We start from the raw sequence: 4,612 nt of genomic DNA on the forward strand, positions 1-4,612 counted from the left end.
TGTCATGAGGGCCTACAGGCTCAACATAAAGGGCTGCTGGGTTCCAAGACTTTGGGATTACAGCCATACGAAGCTCTTTCGGGAGTACGCCGCACTTGGGCCGTCGCTAACGATGTGCTCTGACAAAACCGTTACCAGTTTCGATTTCATTAAATAATTCAGCATCCACTTCCCCAGTCGAGCAGAGTGGGCTAACCTGCTGCCTCTTGGCACTGGTGGTGAAACTATTTGGTTCACCGATGGTTCCAAGACTGATTCCGGCGCTGGCGCCTGCTATTACTGCCAAACCACAAGGGTCGGCTTTTCTGCTTGCCTGGCCACCTTCGCTAGTGTGTTCCAGGCGGAAATTGCCGCGATCTGTTATTGCGTAGATTACTGTATTAACAAAGGGTATACCGGACGGACTGTGAGAATTTATTCTGACAGTCAGGCCGCCCTGAACGCGCTGAACCAGTGACAGATTACCTCTCAACTGGTGCGCAGCTGCCTTGATCTGCTAGCGCGACTGGCATCCTGCAACAGGGTTCTGCTGTACTGGGTGCCAGGGCATAGCGGATATCATGGCAATGAGTAAGCCGATAGATTTGCGAAAAGGGGTGCGGAGGCCAAGCTCTTGGGGCCGGAGCCGGCCGTCCCCATCCCCTACAGGCACGTCAAACGGTGTCTGCACGACAGGTTGACTGTCATACAAAACAAGCTCTGGCATAACATGGAGGGCCAGAGACAGACAAAATTGTTAGTCAATGGTCCCTGCAGATCTCGTGCTAGAGACCTAATTTCGCTCAGCAGATGGGATAATAGGCTGGCCACCGGTCTTCTGACCGGGCACTGTCGGCTTAATAGGCACCTCCATCTGATGGGTTTTGCCGACGTCCCTCTCTGTAGGTCGTGTCAGGAGAAGGAAGAAACATCCGCTTACGTACTTTGCGTGTGCGACTGCTTCGCCTCGTTTAGACTAGAATATTTCGATTCACACACTTTGGAACCCTCGAGGGTCTCCTCTATTACGGTGGAGCGAATTCTTCGCTACGCTGCGGCCACGGGTCTATTCAAGACCTGAATACGTGGGTGCACAATATGCCTATGGCATCGGTGCTAGGGTGCGAGCCCCCCTACTCACTAATAATAATAATAGTTCAATGGCAAAATTTCAAAGCAGCAAACCCAAAACGAAAAAAGTTACGGCCAATCAAAGAACATTTAGCATTAGAGGCAGTATCAAGTCTTATCTAAGAGAGCGACCGCTCTCCTAGAATAGTTGTTTGAGATATGCATATATGCGAACAATAGGGTAAGAGTGCGAAGGAGTTAATTTAGTAAAATTACTGAAATATTCAGCATTAATCTCGCTTCGGAACCAGGGCTCCGTGGCTTAGTGGTTACGGCGCTTGCCTTGTAAACCGGACATCATGAGTTCGATTCTCGTCGGAGCCTCGTTGTTATGATACTTGAACTAGTTTTCGTAGCTATTAAATTTTGAAAAACTAAAAATAATAGTTGCTTGAGATATGCATATATGCGAACAATGGGGTAAAACTGTGAAGGAGTTAATTTAGTTAAATTACTGAAATATTCAGCATTAATCTCGCTTCGTAACCAGGGCTCCGTTTCTTAGTTGTTAAAGCGCCTGTCTTGAAAATCGGAGATCATGAGTTCGATTCTCGTCGGAGCCTCGTTATTATGATACTTGAACTAGTTTTCGTAGTTATTAAATTTTGAAAAACTAAAAATAATAGTTGCTTGAGATATGCATTAAAACAAACAACAGGGTAAAACTACAAACGAGTTAATTTAGTAAAATTACTGAAATATTCAGCATTAATCTCGCTTCGGAACCAGGGCTCCGTGGCTTAGTGGTTACGGCGCTTGTCTTGTAAACCGGACATCATGAGTTCGATTCTCGTCGGAGCCTCGTTGTTATGATACTTGAACTAGTTTTCGTAGTTATTAAATTTTGAAAAACTAAAAATAATAGTTGCTTGAGATATGCATTAAAACAAACAACAGGGTAAAACTACAAACGAGTTAATTTAGTAAAATTACTGAAATATTCAGCATTAATCTCGCTTCGCAACCAGGGCTCCGTGGCTTAGTGGCTACTGCGCCTGTCTTGTAAACCGGGGATCATAAGTTCGATTCTCGTCCGAGCCTCGTTGTTATGATACTTGAACTAGTTTTCGTAGCTATTAAATTTTGAAAAACTAAAAATAATAGTTGCTTGAGATATGCATATATGCGAACAATGGGGTAAAACTGTGAAGGAGTTAATTTAGTTAAATTACTGAAATATTCAGCATTAATCTCGCTTCGCAACCAGGGCTCCGTAGCTTAGTGGTTACAGCGCCTGTCTTGTAAACAGGGGATCATGAGTTCGATTCTCGTCGGAGCCTCGTTGTTATGATAATTGAACTAGTTTTCGTAGCTATTAAATTTTGAAAAACTAAAAATAATAGTTGCTTGAGATATGCATTAATGCAATAAATAGGGAAAAACTGCGAAGGAGTTAATTTAGTAAAATTACTGAAATATTCAGCATTAATCTCGTTTCGGAACCAGGACTCCGTTTCTTAGTTGTTAAAGCGCCTGTCTCGTAAACAGGAGATCATGAGTTCGTTTCTCGTCGGAGCTTCGTTGTTATGATACTTGAACTAGTTTTCGTAGCTATTAAATTTTGAAAAACTAAAAATAATAGTTGCTTCAGATACGCATATATTTAAAAAATAGGGTAAAACTGCGCACGAGTTAATTTTGGAAAATTAATGAAATATACAGCATTAATCTCGCTTCGGATCCAGGGCTCCGCGGCTTGGTTGTTAAAGCACCTGTCTCGTAAACAGGAGATCATGAGTTCGATTCTCGTCGGAGCCTCGTTATTATTATACTTAAACTAGTTTTCGTAGCTATTAAATTTTAAAAAATTAAAAATAATAGTTGCTGGAGATCTGCATTAATGCAAACAATAGGGTAAAACTACAAACAATTTAATTTAGTAAAATTACTGAAATATTCAGCATTAATCTCGCTTCGGAACCCGGGCTCCGTGGCTTAATGGTTAAAGCGCCTGTCTAGTAAACTAGAGATCATGAGTTCGATTCTCGTCGGAGCCTCGCTGTTATGTTACTTGAACTGGTTTTCATAGCTATTAAATTTCGAAAATCTAAAAATAATAGTTGCTTGAGATATGCATATATGCGAACAATGGGGTAAAACTGCGAAGGAGTTAATTTAGTTAAATTACTGAAATATTCAGCATTAATCTCGCTTCGTAACCAGGGCTCCGTTTCTTAGTTGTTAAAGCGCCTGTCTTGAAAATCGGGGATCATGAGTTCGATTCTCGTCGGAGCCTCGTTATTATGATACTTAAACTAGTTTTCGTAGCTATTAAATTTTAAAAAATTAAAAATAATAGTTGCTTGAGATCTGCATTAATGCAAACAATAGGGTAAAACTACAAACGATTTAATTTAGTAAAATTACTGAAATATACAGCATTAATCTCGCTTCGGAACCAGGGCTCCGTGGCTTAATGGTTAAAGCGCCTGTCTAGTAAACTAGAGATCATGAGTTCGATTCTCGTCGGAGCCTCGCTGTTATGTTACTTGAACTAGTTTTCATAGCTATTAAATTTTGAAAATCTAAAAATAATAGTTGCTTGAGATATGCATATATGCGAACAATGGGGTAAAACTGTGAAGGAGTTAATTTAGTTAAATTACAGAAATATTCAGCATTAATCTCGCTTCGTAACCAGGGCTCCGTTTCTTTGTTGTTAAAGCGCCTGTCTCGTAAACAGGAGATCATGAGTTCGTTTCTCGTCGGAGCCTCGTTGTTATGATACTTGAACTAGTTTTCGTAGCTATTAAATTTTGAAAAACTAAAAAAAATAGTTGCTTGAGATACGCATATATTTAAACAATAGGGTAAAACTACAAACGAGTTAATTTAGTAAAATTACTGAAATATTTACCATTAATCTCGCATCGTAACCAGGGCTCCGTTTCTTAGTTGTTAAAGCGCCTGTCTCGTAAACAGGAGATCATGAATTCGATTCTCGTCGGAGCCTCGTTGTTATGATACTTGAACTAGTTTTCGTAGCTATTAAATTTTGAAAAACTAAAAATAATAGTTGCTTGAGATAAGCATTATTGCAAACAATAGGGTAAAACTACAAACGAGTTAATTTAGTAAAATACTGAAATATTCAGCATTAATTTCGCTTCGGAACCAGGGCTCCGTGGCTTAGTGGTTACAGTGCCTGTCTTGTAAACAGGGGATCATGAGTTCGATTCTCGTCGGAGCCTCGCTGTTATGTTACTTGAACTAGTTTTCGTAGCTATTAAATTTTGAAAAACTAAAAATAATAGTTGCTTGAGATAAGCATATATTTAAACAATAGGGTAAAACTACGAACGAGTTAATTTAGGAAAATTACTGAAATATTCAGCAATTATCTCGCTTCGTAACCAGGGCTCCGTGGCTTAGTTGTTAAAGCGCCTCTCTCGTAAACATGAGATCATGAGTTCGATTCTCGTCGGAGCCTCGTTGTTATGATACTTGAACTAGTTTTCGTAGCTATTAAATTTTGAAAAACTAAAAATAATAGTTGCTTGAG

The 4,612-nt window shown here is 40.0% G+C and overlaps 2 non-coding genes across 2 annotated transcripts; both read left to right on the forward strand.

Annotated features, from left to right (window-relative positions):
* The first annotated feature begins 2,317 nt into the window (after nucleotides 1-2,317).
* Nucleotides 2,318-2,390, forward strand: TRNAT-UGU (transfer RNA threonine (anticodon UGU)). Its single transcript has one exon. It is a non-coding gene; the product is annotated as a tRNA-Thr (tRNA).
* A 1,838-nt stretch (nucleotides 2,391-4,228) lies between these two features.
* TRNAT-UGU (transfer RNA threonine (anticodon UGU)) lies at nucleotides 4,229-4,301 on the forward strand. The gene has a single exon. It is a non-coding gene; the product is annotated as a tRNA-Thr (tRNA).
* The last annotated feature ends 311 nt before the right edge of the window (nucleotides 4,302-4,612 follow it).

The sequence above is a fragment of the Phalangium opilio genome, unplaced genomic scaffold (assembly GCF_054372755.1).
Source record: "Phalangium opilio isolate 3A_F unplaced genomic scaffold, DU_Popi_V2 ptg000055l_1, whole genome shotgun sequence".
In the NCBI taxonomy this organism is placed as follows: domain Eukaryota; kingdom Metazoa; phylum Arthropoda; class Arachnida; order Opiliones; family Phalangiidae; genus Phalangium; species Phalangium opilio.